Here is a 20459-nt window from a genome sequence, read left to right as displayed (position 1 = left end):
GAGAGCTTTAGAGATCGGGTGTCTCTGGAACAGCGGCAATGCCAGAGTTAGCCGCCTGTCTCTTCAACATACACGCACATGCACACACGCATAGACGGAGGCCTCTTTCCTACAGCCAGTTGTACTGCAGCATTAATATTTCATACACCCACCTTTAAAGGAGGAGGAGGAGGCTGGAAAGACCGAGCCATACAGGGACCGTGGAAAAGCACAGCTCAGAGGGGATTCTCCATGGCTCAACAAACCATGCTCAGCTTTTGCACACCATAACAATGCTTAACTTCTTACACTTCGTGATGCTAAGTGTGAACTTCACACACTTGTTCTTTACATTATACTAATTTTGATTTTTAAGTATAGTTCAAAGGTGTGATACATCCATTAATTGTGATGTGGCTATATTTAGTGTTTTATTTGATTTTAGAGTTAATTGCACAATTCCTATATTTCACAATTATATCAAACATAATTACCTAAATGCATTTTATGTTTCAAAGTAGATCATTTTATTTAAATTAAAATTGGTCGTTGAGCTTTTGTGGCATGCTCCGTTTTGCAAGTGATCCACTCTGCACTATAAAGTCTCTTATGCTTGGGTTTCAGTCAGAAGGCGAGATCTGAGGACAAAATCATTTTGGGGGGAAATTGCATCAAATAATATTAAATGTGCTTTGAGGGCCCAAAATATCTCTCAGGAAAAAATGCAGGGAAAACTTTCTCTTGCTCTGTTTTTCTCTCTGTCTATCTGGCATATCCTCAATGCAGCCTTTCTTTCCACTAGCATGGGAAACATTTGTACAGCACTCGTATGTGGAACATGAGAAAGTATCTCATTCCTTTTGTGTACAAAATATTTTTGGTTTAAATGTTCCTGGCAACCAGATTGTGGATAAAAGTAATGGCAATTTAAACTTGATGATCAATATTCATATCGATCATAATATTCATTGATACAATTTATTCTTTATATTTCCTTTTTTAACAATGTTGTACTGTCTGTACTAACATGTATTTACTGTAAATCTACTCCTCAACTTATTGTTGCCTGATAACAATATCAAGAAATCATTGTGGCTGATTGGCCGATATGAGACCGATATAACAAAAATTCAAATACATTAAACGAGTGACAAGCAGAAGATTTGTAAAACTAAATAAACATTTGTTGTGCATAATGAATAAACTCTTTTAAAGTAGTTGAAAAATATGAACAAGATTGAAACCTCACGGCATTGTTTGAATAAGACTTTGCTGTGCACGCCAGAGTGTTGTTGTGTCAAAAAAATTTGAATAATAATTGGTCATTTTACTGTCTGAGTGTTTTATTTGGAAGAACTATCCAGCAACAGTCAGTTTTTTTCCCTATTTTCCTATTTGTCTGAACTTGCATAGACCTCAATAATTGCTGCAGCTATATTTGAATCTTTTAATCTATTTTAATCTATTAAAGGTGGGGTGCATGATTTATGAAAAACACTTTGGAAAAGGGAGTCAGGCCGAGTACCAAAACACACTTGTAGCCAATCAGCAATAAGGGGCGTGTCTACTAACTGACATCGTTGCCTGGGTTGCGTATGTGTGGGGCGTGTCTATCAAAACAAGGTCCAGATTCTATTGGTGTAGGGGCGTGTTTGTTTAGTTGATTTTCTAATATCAACATTGGCTTTCAGAGATCATGCACCCCGCCTTAAATATCATCACTGTCACTTAATTCATACATTTTCTGTTTATAAAGTCATACATGCCTACCGATCTCTTAGTATGTCAGAGAAATGGCAAGGTTGTTTGTTCTTATTCAAAGTGCTTCCTCTCTGGTCTCATTGTGTTTTGAATTGTTGGTATTGAATAATAGATGAGGAGAATTCGGGGGGGTGTCTGTCTCAGGATGTTATCGGAGAGGCAGCTGAGTACATTAGGACAGATCAGAGCCTTGACCACAAACACATCTGCGGACCGGCTCACACTGGACTACTGGTTATGAATCGGGGAAGCATCACAGTTTGTTATTCCCTGCCGCTGATACCAGACACGTTTTGATGTGCTGTTTAAGTTAGCATTTATTCTTTCTTTTCACAAGCTGTTATTACATTACACACCGGGTACCTTATCAGATTTTTTAAAATAATGAATCTCGAGTCGATCCGACCTCACACTGGTGTCTGTGGTCAGTGATTGTGTAATTACCAGTTGATTAAATGCTGATGCCCCATTGCACAATGTGCACCATGTGTTCACATCTGAGCCCCATGTTGCAGTCAAAGATGCAGAACTGGCGCTGGTTTCGTGCCCTGTGGCACAACAGAAGCTTTAGAGGAGCGCCGAGTTGCGGGAATAAAGGACACATTCTCATGTGCTTGTATTTTTCGTCCAACCTCCTCATTATGTCTGTGGTGTAGAGCAAAGTCAACTCGACTCTTATTATAAAACTGTCTATTATCACGCCACGTTGAGCCAACTTCTCCAGGAGCTGTATAATCTCATACAGAGAGCTGTAAGTTAACCCAGAAACAATGAAGCTGACTTGTTGAAACAAGTTTTCCCCTCATAAGCAGTGGTCTTTCCAAACATGTCTTGACGGAATTGCCGGTCTGTTTTTCTAATTTGATAAAGTACGGTCAAGGTTTATAACAGAACTGCTGGTGCTCAATGTTATTACAACTTAAGTTTAATCCAGTGGAGAAAAACATATTTTTATCTGTCAATGTGTGTGGTCAGTGTTGAGGTGTGAACCTGCAGGGACGCCTCGTCGCACTAATAACAGCTGTCTCCGAGACAAGCCGTACAGACGCCTTCCTTGTTTCATCAGACAGATGCTTGATAGGTAATCTGACTTGTTCATGTTGTGTTTTGGGGTCAGAAACGTGGCTGAGTGTGAAGAAAAGGCTGTGGGCTCTCATACGCCCCTGTTTGTGGTGATCGGGTGCGTTGCCAGTGAGTGTTGTGAGCCGAATCTGATGTTTGATAGACGGCGCTCCTCCCTATTGTGAGTCGGCTGTTTTGAAATTGAGCACCTTAAATCTCTGTTCAGAGACATATTGTGTTTCTGTTTAATCCCTGACATGTTATCGAAACATAAATACGTCTGGATGTAAGAGACAGACGGCTTCCTAGTGTCCTGCTGAAGTTCAACATACACTCTTTTGAGACAGAGCTGACACTCCCACCTTATGTCTGTCTGTTAGTCGTTTTCTCCGAAAGTATATTTGTGTCTGGCGCTGTATATGTCTGTATCTTGACTGACTAGATGCATGTTGCCCTGCCTGCCGGGCAGACAAACATTTAAAATACTTTCAGTGTTTCGACCCAATGTTGTATTTACCATGTTGGTTAAAATATTGTCTTGTCTCACTGCTCTTGGGCCTGAACATTTGCTGAATATATGGGATTTTTACAATTATCGAGATGCAATTTTAAAAGTAGTGCATATTTCTTATTAGGCATGGGTCAGTTACTGGTTTCAAGGTAACCAAGGGTTTTAAAGAGTCAAGGTTGAAAAATCACTAACATTTTCTGTGATACTGTTTCAAATGTGTGAGCTGTGTTTACACAAAATATTTTTGAAAGAATATTATAATTTAAAGCTTTTTTTACATGTTGTATATGTTGCTTAAAAATAAAATGTGTTGAACTTGAGTTGAAAAGTTGTTTGTATACGGAGTATATGTTTACACTGTGGTATTTTTAAAACAGATTTATTATAGTCTGATTTATTTTTCAAACAAAAGTAAATAATATTTTCCTATTTGATTTGGTTAATTTTTTATGTATTAGTTTATGTAAAGTTTTGTTTGCTAACACAAATTAATGGGAGAGCTATGATGAAGCACTATATGCTATTGTTAACTATTTGCTTAAAATAAACCTCTTCAGCCTTCTGATCTTATGTTTCTCAGAACTTGGTGTGGAGATTGTATGAAATGTCACATCCCACTTTCGTCTGCTTAGTTATTTGTTTTAGCAGAACAAGAGTTGTCTACTGTTTCTACTACTGTTTTGGCTTGACTGTAATAACTCTAATTCTGCTGTTACGGCAGACTATATATTTTGCCAAGTGAATATGGACAAAGGACTTGGTGTTTGTGTGTAAGGACGGTAGGTGGATGGGAGGGAGGGAGGGGTGAGGGTACGAGGACAGAAGGGGCGTGTGTGTGTGCGTGTGCAGGGGCAGAGAGAGCGGTTTGTAATGTGGTAGTGCCGCTGTAGAGGATGGGAGGAGATGGAAAGGGTTGGAGGGGAGGGATGTGCTTTTGTTTTGTTCTCTGTTGCTGAGCAATGGGGACTGAAGCATTGGGAACAGCTGTGATGGCCAAAGCTTTTCTCTTTCACTCTGCTGGAGAAGCCCTGAGGCATATACGCAGATACAGCAGCATTGTGTGTGTGTGTGTGTGTGTGTTGAGCAAGAGGGAAAAGTAAGGCAGTAGGAGAGGACGAAAGGAGACTTGAAGTAACTGAAAGAGACGTTAGTGCTTGTATGAAGGTCAGGTAATCACTGTGTAAGTGAGTGCAATTAGTACCAAGAAGAGGAACTGCTGGGACAAATTAGTTCAGATGTCTTTGTGTTTGGAAGAGGATGCTGGGAAATGTAGTCACAGGTTTACACTGGGTGAGAGAGAAAATGAGAATAAAGGGGGTCAAATCATGAGCACTGTGTGATAAATTTACTTTTTATGAATGGGCAATACATGTCCCTTGGAATTGACTTGTGAAGGTGCCAAAGAATGCATTGTAAGAATGTGTGAATTGTCCTTTGATATTTACATTGAAATGTAACTATGTAACTTTATGAATGAAATGGTTTTGCCCCATTTGGAAGGCTCATGAATAATAATGTTGAGCTCCTTTCTGATTGCTCTGCTTTGCTCCGCTTTGCTCTGAGGCTCATGTCAGTAGCTCACATTAGTAAACCGACTTTATATGTTTGAGCCTGTATCAGACGACAATGCAGATTTTGAGGAACAACCAACTGTTTGGAGATTGTTAAAGGAAAACACCACCGTTTTTCAATATTTTACTATGTTCTCCCCTCAACTTAGATGACTAATACATACCTATCTTTTTTCAATGCATGCACTTTTAATCTTTTTACAGTGCAAAATGTGTTAGCATTTAGCCTAGCCCCATTCATTCCTTAGGATCCAAACAGGTATGAATTTGGAAGCCACCAAACACTTCCATGTTTTCCCTATTTAAAGACTGTTACAGGAGTAGTTACACGAGTAAGTATGGTGCCACAAAATAAAACTTTTGTGTGGAGCCATAGGAATGAATAGGGCTAGGAATGAAGACGCGTCGTGCTGCATGTTAGGACCGAAGCGCATCCTCATAGAAAATACACACATCTGTCTCCAAATTTGCAGGTTGCACATGAGCAACAGGTTGTAAAAATGCTTGCAGTGCGTAAAAATGGTTTTAAATTGCACCCCGCATTCAGGATCCCTATGATGAAAAAAGTTCATCAAGTTTAAATAGAAAGATCGGTTCATGAGATTGGCAAATTTAGCAAGTAGAAATCTAGTCATTTAATGCGACGATCGGCCGATAACGATCTACAGCCGATTGATCGGAGCATCCCTACTTATTATTCATCTATGCTTGGGGAAATTTTGTTATTCTATGGCACCTTTAAGAGTATTTTTGTAATTTTGCTGAATGGGCCAATCTGTGCTGGTCCACCAGTGAGATTAACCAGCATTTACCATCTTATCCACCCATTTCACCAACAAGGATATTCATACAGGCCTTAACTGTTTTTTTCAGCAGGGTATTCAGGGTAGTCTGAATTCAGAGGACACATTTTTATACAGCTCTGACTGCTTCTGCCTGACCTACTTCACAATATATGTGCTGCTACTCACTCACTACTCCTTCGACATAATTTATATAGTTAAAACGTTCTTTAAAACAAAGTGACTTTTACAAAACCTCATTTATTATTGCAATTATATCAAAATTTTTACTTAAAGCGCAATAAATGCTCCAGTCGTGCATCTGCTGTGACATCCCAGACACTATTCTATGCAGACACAGAAAATAAACTTAATGTGTTCATAATGATGTTCTTTGTGACCTTAATGTTGTATTTGGGCTGTAGTGAGACCATAGTTACTGGAGCAGCAAACTGTCTGGACTCTGGAGGGGTCTTCCTCCATCCATTGTAAATTCTGTGCTCATTGGCAGCCTCCACCACAAAAATCATTTCCATGTGCCCCTCAAACAACCACAACGACACAGCTAAACAATGTACCCATAATAGCCAGACGCAAGGAATGGGAGGTTTTAAAAATGGGTCGTCTGAATTACAAATATATAATTATTTTGTCTCTTCATCTGAATTACAGTCCCTATTAGGGTAATAAAATTAAAAATTTGGCTAATAGTATTATTACTTGTATGACAGTATTTTTACTGAGATCATCTAATGTTACTAGTACAGTGGCTCATATCCCAAGTGGCAGCATTGGTACAGTGCCATCCATCATTTTATGACCCACAATCCTGAGCATTCTGGTGTCTTACATTTTTCCATGTCTGATGTTCTTATTGAAATCTGTGGCTTCCTTCGCCAAAACACACAAATTCAGACATTGCAACAAATGCATAGTGTGTTCACCAAGTAAACAACACTTAAAATAACTAAAATAGTGGACCACAAAATACCAAAATTAAATGGGGAAAAAAGAAGAACATGGAAATTAGAATATAAGGCATTCCTCAAAGCCCACAAAACATAGAGACATGTTGAACAAGGAGGTGCTGGCTTGCAGAAGCTTTGAATACCAAAATGATTGCTTTAGTTATGAGTTGTTTTTTTATCGAGACATTTGATCTTTTTTATTTGAAACCTGCTGTTTTTCCTCATAGTTTTAAGCTAAAAAAAAACACTTTTTTTTTTTGGGCACACATTTCTCACCTACAGATAAATTTTTATTTTATCTGTGGTGTATTGTCAGCTGCATCCCGTGAGACCATTGCTTTATGCGAGGAAGAGGATTATCAGATATGTTTAGAGCTCAGAGGGAACATTTTCGATGTTTGTAGACAGGGCAATGTCCAAGCACTGGAATGTTTATTGAATTAGTCAGCTTGAGAAAGAAAAGACCAGTCACGATTAGGGAGTATTCGCCATCAAATGTGGAAAAACTACCTGTTTTTTACAATCTCTGCTGTCACTCTCTCCCAACATGGGTTTGGTGCATTAGTCGTATGCTATGAATAACACAATAGGAATGCCACAATTCGTTCGCCATTAAATGCCAGAAAGACACACACCAGAAAGACTTGTTTTCCTGCTCACCCATGCAATTATTTTTGTAAATGCATTATTTATAGACATATCGGGAAATTGCTCACATGCGCACATGACTACTATAGGTGGCATTAGTGGATGTATTCATTGAGCTGGTTTTACCTGGTATTAATTTTAGCTATTATTTTTCCTATGAAATCTTTGACATATTTATTGCGGGACCAGCCTGTAAAGAGAATCTACCTTGTTATACAGTATTATATATATTTAGAGATTCTGTGCCAATACTTCATGCTTCCTTCTTTTTTTTAGTTATTTTACTGTAAGACCTTTCCTCTCTTACTGGGTATTTGTGTCCTCTCAAAAATGTTGCTCCCAATAAACTAATCTTGAGATTTTTGAAGTTCTCCAGCTGCAGCCAGAAGAGTCACAGAATGAAAAAAAACCCGACATGATGTACGGTGTTCTGTAATATATGGAGTCCACTTCCAAAACCACAACCATCACTGCATTGGTTCTGCTCCAGCTGGGGTGTGTAAGTGTGTATTTATGTGAGCATGTGTGCGCAAATCTACAAGTTTCTGGAGGATGGTAGAAAACCCTGTGTTGTATCAATATTGTTCTGCATAATCACCATGGAAATGGGATAAAACACTATAGTGTGTGTCTGTGTAAACAAAGTTCAGCTCTCACTTACTTTCTCTCAAGCACAGCGGGGTTAATAGCACCACATGTTGTTTTCAGCTTTATAAACAGCAGCACCTAAGGGATAGCTCTAATGATGATTTTTTTTTGACATGATGATTGATTGTTATGACCGCATCACATTTTCTGGTTATTTCAATATAATGATTATTATCGAAATTCTAGTACTTCTAAATTCTCCAGTAACAAAATTCTCTAAAGTAAGCTACACACACACATACACACACAAACATACTCTCATATCTTTACTGTACCAACGTGTCTGAACTCAGTTCTGCCCACTTTTCCTCTTTCTAAAAGCAGTCAAAGATGACTCAGAATTTGTAGCATTGCTCAGCAAATGTACGCACGAGGAAGAGGTGGGCTGTGAGGGTCTTATATGATTATGATGTGGAAGTGATTTTTGTACGACCAGCCGTAGGGAAAGCTGGATTCGCATGAAGGAGGAGAATCATGTCACGCTTGCCTGATAGCTTGGCACGTGGTGCGTCTCAGACACGGGCCGACCAGGGCAAATAATAAATAAATAAAGAACAAAAGGGAATCAGATTTCAGACCAGCTTTAACTCCTCACCTACCCTTCCCACACAGGCTGGTTGATATATGTATGAATGAACAAAAGCAGTTAATTTTTAAGCACCCAGTTAGTTGTAAGCAAAACATACCAACAGAAAAATCAGTTTTAAGGAAAAAATATATAGTGATATGGCCCAACATAGAGTCACTTATCAGCTATTTATTGATGGCTGTGATAATCAATTATGATGTTAGTATGAGAGAGCACCCCTGCTGAAGTGTGTCTGCATGCCTAATGAGCCAAATTAGATAATGAGGGAGACAGGCGTGCCAAGGGCTCTCAACAGACTGTAGAGGAGGAGTGGAGTGGACTCTTGTGTCGAGGGGCGGGGGTTTAGCGAGAGTTTAGTTAGCGCTGTTTCTGTTGGCACCAGAAATCCATGTGTATGTGTCAGAGGCTTGTAATTAACATCACTACAATCAAGCGGCTCTTTTGTTTGTGTGACTGTGTGTAATAGAGCAGTGCAGTTTCACAGCACTTCTGCTGATATCCACACCAAATATCTGTCATCATATTATGAAGTAGAGCGCTGGTGCATTTTAATTCACAGTCAACCTTCACCTGTTGATTTGCTATTATTTAATGATGGTATAAATTAAAATGACGATTGTAGAAAAGCTGTCACTGGGTTGGTACTCTTTAAAAAAACACATTTCTACCTAAAGAGTTAATATTAATTGGTACCAAATGTATTCACATCTGTGTCTAAACGGTACATATTAAAACCTTTATTAAAGAAAACTGTCCCAGTATGAGCCTTTGTACCCTTTTTTTCCTAAAGAATGCTTTTGAGAGTGTGGGATACCCAGCCAGGGGTGCATGAACTTGAAAACTACAGGACAGAAATTACAGGCAGAAAGTATTAGATTGAATATGAAGATATACACATATACACACACTCACCTAAAGGATTATTAGGAACACTTGTTCAATTTCTCTTTAATGCAATTATCTAATCAACCAATCACATGGCAGTTACTTCAATGCATTTAGGGGTGTGGTCCTGGTCAAGACAATCTCCTGAACTCTAAACTGAATGTCAGAAAGGGAAAGAAAGGTGATTAAAGCAATTTTGAGCGTTGCATGGTTGTTGGTGCCAGACGGGCCCGTCTGAGTATTTCACAATCTGCTCAGTTACTGGGATTTTCACGCACAATCATTTCTAGGGTTTACAAAAAATGGTGTGAAAAGGGAAAAACATTGATGCTAGAGGTTAGAGGAGAATGGGCCGACTGATTCAAGCTGATAGAAGAGCAACTTTGACTGAAATAGCCACTTGTTACAACCGAGGTATGCAGCAAAGCAGTTGTGAAGCCACAACACGCACAACGTTTTTCCACTAAAAATAGGAAAAAGAGGCTACAATTTGCACGAGCTCACCAAAATTGTACAGTTGAAGACTGGAAAAATGTTGCCTGGTCTGATGAGTCTCGATTTCTGTTGAGACATTCATATGGTAGAGTCAGAATTAAGCGTAAACAGAATGAGAACATGGATCCATCATGCCTTGTTACCACTATGCAGGCTGCTGGTGGTGGTGTAATGGTGTGGGGAATGTTGTCTTGGCACACATTAGGCCCCTTAGTGCCAATTGGACATCGTTTAAATGCCACTGCCTACCTGAGCATTGTTTCTGACCATGTCCATCCATTTATGACCACCATGTACCCATCCTCTGATGGCTACTTCCAGCAGGATAATGCACCATGTCACAAAGCTCGAATCATTTCAAATTGTTCACTGTACTAATATGGCCCCCACAGTCACCAGATCTCAACCCAATAAAGCACCTTGGGTATGTGGTGGAATGGGTTCTTTGTACCTTGGATGTGCTTCCCATAAATCTCCATCAACTGCAAAATGCTATCCTATCAATATGGGCTTTCAACACCTTTTTGAATCTATGCCATGTATTAAGGCAGTTTTGAAAGCGATAGAGGGTCAAACACACTATTAGTATGGTGTTCCTAATAATCCTTTAGGTGAGTGTATATATCACCATAGCATTGGCTTTCTAAAGTAATTTTAGAAAGTTACTGATTGTAATAAGTCATACATATAATAATAACAACCATATTAATATTATTGGTATTATAAATATTTCATGTCAATAAGAGGAACTTGATTTGGGCATTAGGGTACCCAGGTCAAAAATGGCATAGTGACATAGTGAGTTGTTTTTTGACTCATGATTGTCCACACTGTTCGTGTCATGCTTGGCTCCTCTGCTGAAGAAGCGGTTTGTGGGAGGTTCTTCAGGCACATTATCATACACTGTCACAACGTGTAAAAGAAGCTTCATGAAGGAAGAGAACAGAAGAGACCCTAGAGTGATTGAGAGACAGAGATGGAGACAGAGGAAGGGAGGGGAAAAGAGAGGGAGAAGGGGCGGACTGTGCTCTTTTGCTTGTAGCGTAAGGGAACAAAGGGGATGTTGTAGATGCCGCCCAGCGGCCAGGACTTCTCCGTCCTACCTCGACTGCTCACTGAGCCATTTCCTGTTTTTGACCTGAAATCTTTATTTAGAACCACCCTTCTGCTGAACACTCTTCTCCTCATTTATAACAACACAGAGATAGACAGGCGTATAGATTCACACCAATAATTTCTGTCCTCTATCTGATCTTCCGAGGGATATTTATAGGGTGTAAATTTAGCTTTTTGGACCAGAGGTGAAAGATAAGTACTGTGTGAAAAGGTACATGGCTTTAGTCATTAGATAAATTTAGTGGCCTTTGTCAGGCAAGGTTTTTTCTAAACATGTTTGATAAACTTTTGCCGATCCGGGTTTGCCCTGAGCTGGATGCCCTTAACCTAAATGTGCCGCAGATTTAAAATAGGCATTTGTTACACTGTAATGCCTTAGAGAGCCTAGCAAGAACTCCCCATGCATTCAGATAGTATCATTTACAGTACGCTGTATGCGGGCCCTATGTCATTGATAACATTTGCCACCATTGCAGTGTGGCAGTATATCATATTGCATTGGTCAAGAGTGTGGTAGATTGTTTGTTTCAAGAAAGGTAATGTAGTATGCATTTGTTTTGAAATGTTTATTTTTTTTAAGGAAAATATAATTGTGGGTAAAGTCTTAAAAGGACAAATAGTGAAGCATTTTGTTTTTGGATATTGCTGCTAAGAAATGTTTCCACAAATGTGCCACATCCATGTCCTCAGTCCTCACATGCCATCTTGTGTCCTTCAAAATCATGTTTATCCTTATTTAGTACAGCTAACATTTAAGCATGTCCTCTGATGTCCTTAAAAATGATGCAATTTTGCATTAGACATTTGCTTTAACTCTTTTGGTAATCCTTTAATAGTGCTTAATAACGCAAGCATCACTGTTATTATTGATAATACTTCAGATAGGTTTCTTTAAATCCCTAACCCTAAATGTTAAATTTAAGTGCAAGTGCAAACCCTGTTTATTTGATATGAACATGAACTTTTGATTTTCAGTTTGTGGATGATAAAATTAGACAAAAATAGTCTGCATCCAGCAATATTTAAAACATGGTTTAAACCTCTCAGAACTCCTCAGCGTCTTCACATGGTCTTGCAATGCAGGAGTGAGTTTTGTGCAGATAAGCACCACTTGCATTTTCTTTGAAAATGTAAGAAATTGTTCTGCTTTATTGTTTGTTGCTGACAAGGCATGATGAGGTATGACAAGGCAATTTGTTGGCACAAATGTTTGCTTCCTTCTGGTATTAATTCTAACATTAAATGTGACATTATCAAATGACAAATCTCATTACATATTCTTTTGGTTTATTAATTAATAAAGGCTACTGATGTAATTCAAGTACAGTTTGTTACTATATAAGCCAGTCATAACCCATGCAATGCTTGTCCTTGCCATGTGGTGGCAGTTTGATAGTTTGTCTTTAGCATCATGAGTAAGGTCACACGCAGCTGTGGTATACGAAACTAGTGTCAAACATGCACATTGCTCTCTAGAGATGAATATTTTACACATATTTGAAAAACATCTCCATTATACAAAAAAGGCTACATTGTATGATCTGACCTTTTTTTTTAGACCCATCAAATAAGTTTCTCTATTGTTGTTTGTAATGTACAGTACTTGTATGTAAGTTGTATTTATGCTGTATGTTTGGGACACACAAGACATGTAGGCAACATAAACTTTTTTTAAGTCCAAATGTATTGTGTTAGAGATAGAGAAAAATAGAGGGCAACTGTGGGGTTGTTTGAAAACCTGCTAAGCTGTCTTACTAGGCAGTATTGCTATGCGTCATATACTGTATGCATGATACATGATATGATAGCTTGAGTCACGCACACCTACCCACGTGAAAATACTTTAGTAATTACTAAAGTAAACTGTAGTAAATGATGCTACACTTTAGCATATAGTAATCACTACACTTCATTAATGTTAGATTGTATGCACAATGTAGTATTGACTGAATAGATCAATTGTAATAGGCTATATTGTGCAAGTATACTTTAATGGTAAGGTTTAAACACTGAATTTTACAAGAGTTTTTTACATGTGGTTGGGGGCTGCCTCGAAGCGATGCCCAGACATGCAGCACGCGCCGAAATAAACCCTTTCTAGGTAGACAGCTTGCTAGGTTATGAGACACGGACCGAGAGTTAGTGGGTGGACGCGTGTTGGGTGTGCTTGCGTGTGTAGGGGTTGGACTTTTCTCCATGCTCCGTGTAGTCGAGCAGAAGTCTCACTCGACGTCATTCGCTTCCGAAGGCGATCTTGTCGGTCATAGTGACTGGCTGTGTTTTAAAGCGCTCGGCTGCCTTTAAACTCGCTGTCGATCCTTACCCGCGAGGATTTTATCGGTACTGATTCGGACAACGATACCAGAAGACCCTTCCCGATGCTTGAATCTATACCTCCACTTGAAGTAGACGAGGTAAGCTCGGCTTTTATTCACAAATAACTGAAATCTTGTAAGTCCCGTGGAAACACCGTGTGTCAGTGATGTTGCACATAGCGAGGGCAATAGTCATACAGATATTCGTGTATTGTTGTCTGCGCGAGCTTCAGAAAGTTCAGAGGGATGTCGCAACCCGAGCCTGTGCTGTTCGGAACCGTTCTGACCATCCGAACCGATTCGACTTTGAGCTCTTGTAGTTTAGTCAAAACTGGACATTTAAACGTATCATGTGTAGGCTACATCGCTACTAATAAAGATACAAATGTATGTGGACTCGACCTGCTGGGACAGAACTCCAGTCAGACGGACAGCATTTGTGTCGTGAATATAAGCGTGATGTTACTGTACTGTGGTGTGGTCAGGACATTGGTTACAAAGTTGTGTGTTCACTTTACGGTTACATTAGACTGGTGTGTAAATAGGTGATTTAAATAGGCACCGAATGACTACATTGGGTTTTATTTGGCAGGTGACTAAAATAAATAAATACATCTGTTCGCACAGCTCGTCATGGAGCAAATACTCGTCTTGGAAAAATGGCAATGGAAGGATTGTGAGGGACGCTGTCTTTTTATGTCAGTGTGTGAGCAAAGTCTCACGTCGTCCACCATGGGCTTTTCTCTCTGTTTGTGATCCTTTAAAATTGTGAATTGAAACACTAAAGTGCTCACTTATTATTAACAGATTTTTTAAGCGTGCTTTATTGGCATGACAAAAACTGTACATGTACATTGCCAAAGCATTTGCAGCTGGGCTTCGTAAAAGTAGTGCAAACAGTGTTTACAAAGAAAAAGTAAGATGTATGTCGTGCAAAATATAAAGTTAGATAGTAAGATATCATTTGTGTGTTGTTTGGAAAAAAGAGGTGAAATCTGTGACAACTCCTGCAGCAGTCAGATACACAGGCATTCAAAGTCCAAATATCACGCACGCGCACACGCGCACGCGCACGCGCACACGCACACGCACACACACACACACACACACACACACACACACACACACACACACACACACACATAGTACATCCAGAGGATCAAGGTCCAGTTGGATTTTCTAGTGATTGCTTTGGTCCCATTAAGTAAAGTAGATTACAACTTTAGCATTCACTGTGCTGCTTTAATTTTTTGTACCTTTAAGCAAAAGCACTGACTCTGTGACATTTACATTCTAAACTCTCTGTGTCATCTTAAAATGTGCACTTCCTTCCTGCAACACAGTCACAGAAGTAAAATGAGCGGTTTGTCCCTTAATTAATAGTAAATGTCACATAGTGGGTGTCTTTAGGGTCCTTATTTCCCTTCTTGGTCAGAGTGTGTTCATCAAAAAGTTCTTGTTTAACCAATACATGTATCACATTAGCTCCATTAACAGCAGCAGATTTTTGATCAGTTCACTCATGCTAGAGTAAAGTTTATGCACCTGGATCTGAAAAACATTTGTATCTCAAATTGTTAATCGTCTAATGAGTCTTGTGAATTACACACTATTATACAGATTAAATCTATCATTGCTGTCTTTTATATTTTTCAGCATTAAAGTCCCCGTGAACAGGAAGTTGCAATCAACTGTACCTCCGTATTGTGATGTATTTCTGAGTGAAATGGATTATCACACAAGGAAAATAGCGTGGCTTATGTTTTCCACTGTCAGTTGATTTTTTTTAATATCGAAAAATAGGCATTTCATTCAGATATAGAACTCGTAGCTGACTGACAGTTGAAGGGGGCGGGGTTAACAAATACTCCCACTCATGCCGTCTAAAGCTATGTTTATGCTCGCCGCGTCCGCACGGCAAAAATGACGTCAACTCGGAGTGGGCGGTCGTGCGCGTTGGGTGTGCACAGCATTTTTTGTAACTTTCCGCGCGGCTCTGCATCCGAAAATGACCGAACTCGAGGCGATTCTGTCCGAGCAGGCAAGCCTGTGACGTATCTCTTTGATCAATCCAAGCAAAACAATGTATATATTTATCTGACACTCTGTAAGTAAAGTATGGAAACTTTGCAGTTTAAAACACAAATTCTTTTACATGATTCAGAATGTTTGGCTTATATTTGTATTGAATGAACCACTAGACGAGGAATAAAATACAAACCTAAAGATATCTGTCCTGTTTGTTTAGTAAAAAACAAATCTATGTTAAAAGCACCAGGGTCGTTCCAGCGGACGACTTCTTCTATCCTCTTCTGTGTGTTTGTTTTTGACTTTATTGCTCGCATGGCCCCCTGGTGGTTCAAAAAATAGTGCAACAGAGAGCGCGTCAACTATAAACCCAAAGCGCGAGTATAAACAAAGCTTTAGTGACATCATCAGAGAATGATCGCAACGAGAGGGTGGACGTACATTTTAAGATTTTTATTAAAGTTTATAAGAGCACATTAATAAAAAATGTATAATAATGATATGGATAAAATGTTTATAATGAACACTGCAATATTATAAAAAATAATAATTGTCAGCTTTGATTTCATAGGGACTTTAAGTTTTTGATTGTATATTCAGAGATAAAAATGTTTTCTCTTGTAATGAGAGTAGTGCAAAGCCATTCTACTCTACTTGTAATTGTTTATTATATTTTTATGAGTTTAATTTGACCTTATTCACCTGTTGCCTGTTGAGTTTTATTTTCTCTTAAATGGTGTGTGTATTTGTGTTGCGTGCGCCTGTCGAACACCTTCACATAGCACTCCAAGCCTTCTGCCTCTCTGGTCAAACCGGTTTGAGTTGCGTTTCTCTCTCTCTGCTACCATTTAGCTGTTTTTAACAGAAGTCTGACGTATGTGAGCAGTTAAAGGGGAGCTTTAATCTTACCTGTACCTGTTTTTTCATGCTGTCTTTCTTCGACATCTTTAAATTAGTTGCAACACAAGTCATAGGCCTCTAGTAAGATGAACACTTAAGGTAATAGTTTATAGCTGTATTATACTTTTGCAATACGTTTGTCAAATAGGTTTGTCAGTGAGCAGCATTTTTGTCAAATCAACATATATTTTTATCTTACTTTAATTAAGTTTAACAATTGCAACTTGATTTTATAAGTTATGTGAACTTTTCAGAAGCCAAAACTTAAAATAGTAGGTTAAATTGACTTTCAAGTTGTTTTAACTTCATGCTGCATTTTTTTACAGTGTGACTTAATACTCAAATACAACTGTATTCTCCAAAAAGTGTAAACACTGTTGTGTATTTAGTTTTAATCACAATTGTTCGATCGACAGATTCAACACAATCAGAAAGTAAAGACGGTCTTCTCTTTATATGGCCACGTGGTGGAGTCTCATTATGTTTTTGATGTTTTTTTTTTTTTACTGCTTGATTTTTGGCAATAAACATGAAACCGCTTTGTAATAAGTAACAAATGCTTATCTGTTTTTGCTACTTTAGGGCTTTGCAGACTTGTCAAACTTACAAATACAGCTTACAAGTCAGCCAGTTTTATAAAATCTTAGAATAAATAGAACGATAAAGGAGTTTCCAAGACATTATGTTTATGCATGTGGCAATCATGCCTACGTTTATACATTTATTATAATTTGTGCTTTAGGAATCTGACCCATGGGCTACATAACTATAAATGCTCTAATATTTACAGTACTTTTTAGTTTTTTTTTAAAGATGTCAGTCAGACAGTATGACCCCTGCAGGTTTCTCCTGCTGCTGTGTAAGAATGTCATGTCTGTCCCTTATCCATCCTGTCTGTATGTCTGTCTCTTTCTCTTTTGTTCAGTTTCTGTTTGTTTTCAGTATCATTGAGCTTTAATTGGGAGTTACCATTCAAATGACACTCAGACCGGACTAAGTAGAGCGCCAGAGATGTTTAACATGTTATATGCTTCAAAAGCTTAGCTATATTAAACAAGATTATGTAGTCTATTATTTGAACAACCTTTTGATCATGAGTACCATTTATCGTCTGTGTGACAGTGGTTGTTTGATGAACCAATTTGACATTTTGATGATTTTTTTAAGTTAATTGCTCAATTATAATGTTGACATTGCTTATTAAAACAGGTAGTTTGGGAGGACCATCTCAAAAAGCATCTCCCTCCCCTTTTCAACAATCAGTAGGCATTAGTTTCACCCCAGCCATGAACCATGGCTTCCTACTCATTGGTCAGTGGCAGGTAGGATAAGCGAGAGGGTCATTCTTATTTTAGAGAGCATCTGATTGGTCAAAAAATCAGTTCAGGATGAGTGTCTTTGGGTGTCTGCATGTTTTTAGCTGTAAGGCCCCAAATTTGTGAAAATGTATTCACCGTGTTTGTTAAAGGACAAGTTCGGTATTTTAGACTTAAAGCCCTGTTTTCAGATTGTTTATGGTGAAATAGAACAGTTTTGACTGAAATTTCGACATTTGCGGCTGCCCTGAGAATTTTCGCGTGATTGTGTTTCACCGCACCTCTACAATGGGTTTAATGGTGCACTGGAACAATCCTTCCTAAAATGCATTAAACTTTCATTTACAAAGACGTGAAACTCACCGCGTGGTCAGGGGTGTTCACTGATATGCTCACACAAAAATCGCTCCAAAAGACGCATTCCAACAGGTTTTATCGTAGTTTTTACCAACTCCATTGACTTGTATTAGATGTCCTGTGAGGTACGTTATTACTCCGCGCCGGGAACTTTGTTTCTATTCTTGCAATTGGCAATGGCGGATTAGCGCCACCACCTGGGCTGGAGTGTCTATTATTCAAGCTCTAACCGGAAGAATGTACGGGTGTGAGGCGTTTGGAAAAATAGGTCCACAAGTTAACAACGAATGCTAAAACAGCTGTTGGAAAGCATCTTTTGCAGCGATTTTTGTGTGAGCATATCAGTGAACACCCCTGACCACTCGGTGAGTTTCACGTCTTTGTTAACGAAAGTTTAATGCATTTTAGGAAGGATTGTTCCAGTGCACCATTAAACCCATTGTAGAGGTGTGAGATGAAACACAAACACGCGAAAATTCTCAGGGCAGCCGCAAATGTCGAAATTTCAGTCAAAACCATTCTATTTCACCATAAACAATCTGAAAACAGGGCTTTAAGTCTAAAATACCGAACTTGTCCTTTAACAAAGTCAACAGGTTTGTGTGAGATACTAAATATTATTATCTTATAGGAAAGCTATTTGTGTTACATTGGTGGTTGTTGCCTGATGCACACAAATCGTACATTTGCGCTCCCATATGTCAGTGTTTGTCAGCATGCATGCGACTGAGTCTGCATTTGCGCATTTGTATCTGCAGGTGCCTAAGAAAGCTCCTCACCCAGTGTGTGTATATGGGAATCACAACCCTCCGGATCTGAAATAGCGCTGTGTGGAGGTGAAGGGGGAGGGGAGCTCTTGAAGCACAGGCATGGAAACGTGCAGATCCTGTTACAGGATCATAATATCACTGAAAATTCTGTGCTATCTCCATCTTCTCCGCCGCACTTGTTCGCCAACCATTCCACCGCATTCTCTCACTCCAGTACACCCAGTACAAACCTCTGCTGTCACACCCGGTCCCAAATGTGTGCGTATCTGTGTGGAGGATTGGAACAGGACGTACAGCCTGCCTAGCTGCCCTGACGTAGTCCAACCTCTGCTTTGACATCTCTGTCACAGCTCTCCTCTCATAATAAGGCCCATGCTTTCATTTTGTGCTAATTCCGGTCGGATGCTGACGGGAGTCGTAACCAGGAGCCCAAGTTGCTGTCCTTTAAAGGTGGGCTTTTGCCAGTTTGCCAGCCATTTGTCAAAGTCTGTATTCTTGCACCACAGTCATTTTTTGACACGGCGTCTTTTCCTCTCCTTGGAGAGATTTTGCACAGGGTCATTGCTCAGCGCCAATGCATTAGGGAGCAGGAAGGCAGGTTGTCTGTTTATGAATGTGTCTGTGTCAGAGAACAGAGCGTGCTGCTCCTGCTATTCTGAATGAGGAGAACTCAACATTCCCTCTTTTCTCATCTCGGACTCCTCCGGTTGTCCCTCTGTTCTTACATTATATCCAGTTCAGCAGCCAAGTTAAAGTACAGTACACTACTTAACTTAAGTGCATAAATAACACATTTTAAAAAGATGTGATGCTGGTAACCAGACATTTAGTATGTCTGGATACACAATAGTATCAACCACATAACTTACACAACTTTGTTTCCTTGCAGACTGATGAATAAACCTATGTGCTGTTACTCTTCACAGTTGCATATGATCAGCCAATCAGATTAGACCTAGCCAGAGTAAGGGCGCTCTTTCCAGTTTTGTGAGGGAGGTCAGGGATAGGACCATATCTCATATCCTCTTTTTTACCTTTCACGCCAAGGATGTAAGGAAGATGATGAACTGAAAAGAATGAAGAAGACATTTAAAGGAAAATGAAGGCACAATCAGAAGGAATGTTGGGTGGGGCGGCAGTGGCATTCGAGTGCTGCAGACAGTCCAATCCACTCCTCAGCGTGAGTCACAGGGACCCGTTGAGCTGTCGTGGCATTCCTTTACTATGCGAAACTTTATGTACTTTCAGACAATGACATAAAGTTCTAGAACTATGCTGGGTAAGTTTATAGCTATAGGAAAAGTCTAAATAGTTTGTGGTACTTATTTCAAGATAATTTTGCCGGTTCTTCCCCTATCACATTTGCCGCCTGAATCACCCAAATCTGCAGCGACTTTAGTGTAATGTGCTATTTTTGCATCTCATCTTGAGTCACTCTTGGCCTTTTTCTATATGGTACTCATCCTCAAAATAACATCTCTGTCTCAAGTACAGTCCCACATTGATGCTGCTATTGAAACGCTTTGGCAAGACTCACTCTAACTTTTGATATATTAGTGTATGTTAAGTGAAATGTCTTAGCTTATGTTTTATGATCAGTGAAAGAGATTAATGTGATGATCTCATGTTTATATTCTATAAAAAAAAATCCACACTTTAAAAAAAAATATTCATCAAAATTTCTGTGAATGTGCTCCATCCACCCTCGCTTAACTAATACTAAAATAGATCACAGATGATTAAAAATCAACATTTGCT

The 20459-nt window shown here is 39.1% G+C and overlaps 1 protein-coding gene across 5 annotated transcripts in view; it reads left to right on the top strand.

The window, feature by feature from the left end:
* sertad2b (SERTA domain containing 2b) overlaps positions 1 to 20459 on the top strand; it is a 39892-nt gene that overhangs the window by 4538 nt on the left and 14895 nt on the right. The window contains exon 1 of one of the 5 annotated variants that reach the window (XM_065296780.2): positions 13200 to 13429. The exons of 2 other annotated variants lie outside the window; for them this stretch is intronic. The gene's annotated coding sequence lies outside the window, so the exon portion shown is untranslated. Of the gene's footprint in view, positions 1 to 13199; positions 13430 to 19514; positions 19981 to 20459 lie in introns of those variants that run through there. 2 more of the 5 variants (XM_065296779.2, XM_065296783.2) reach the window with 2 other exon arrangements.

The sequence above is a fragment of the Paramisgurnus dabryanus genome, chromosome 20 (genome assembly GCF_030506205.2).
Source record: "Paramisgurnus dabryanus chromosome 20, PD_genome_1.1, whole genome shotgun sequence".
Lineage (NCBI taxonomy): Eukaryota > Metazoa > Chordata > Actinopteri > Cypriniformes > Cobitidae > Paramisgurnus > Paramisgurnus dabryanus.
The sequence above is the reverse complement of the archived record's forward strand: the minus strand, read 5'-3'. Positions and strand labels throughout refer to the sequence as shown.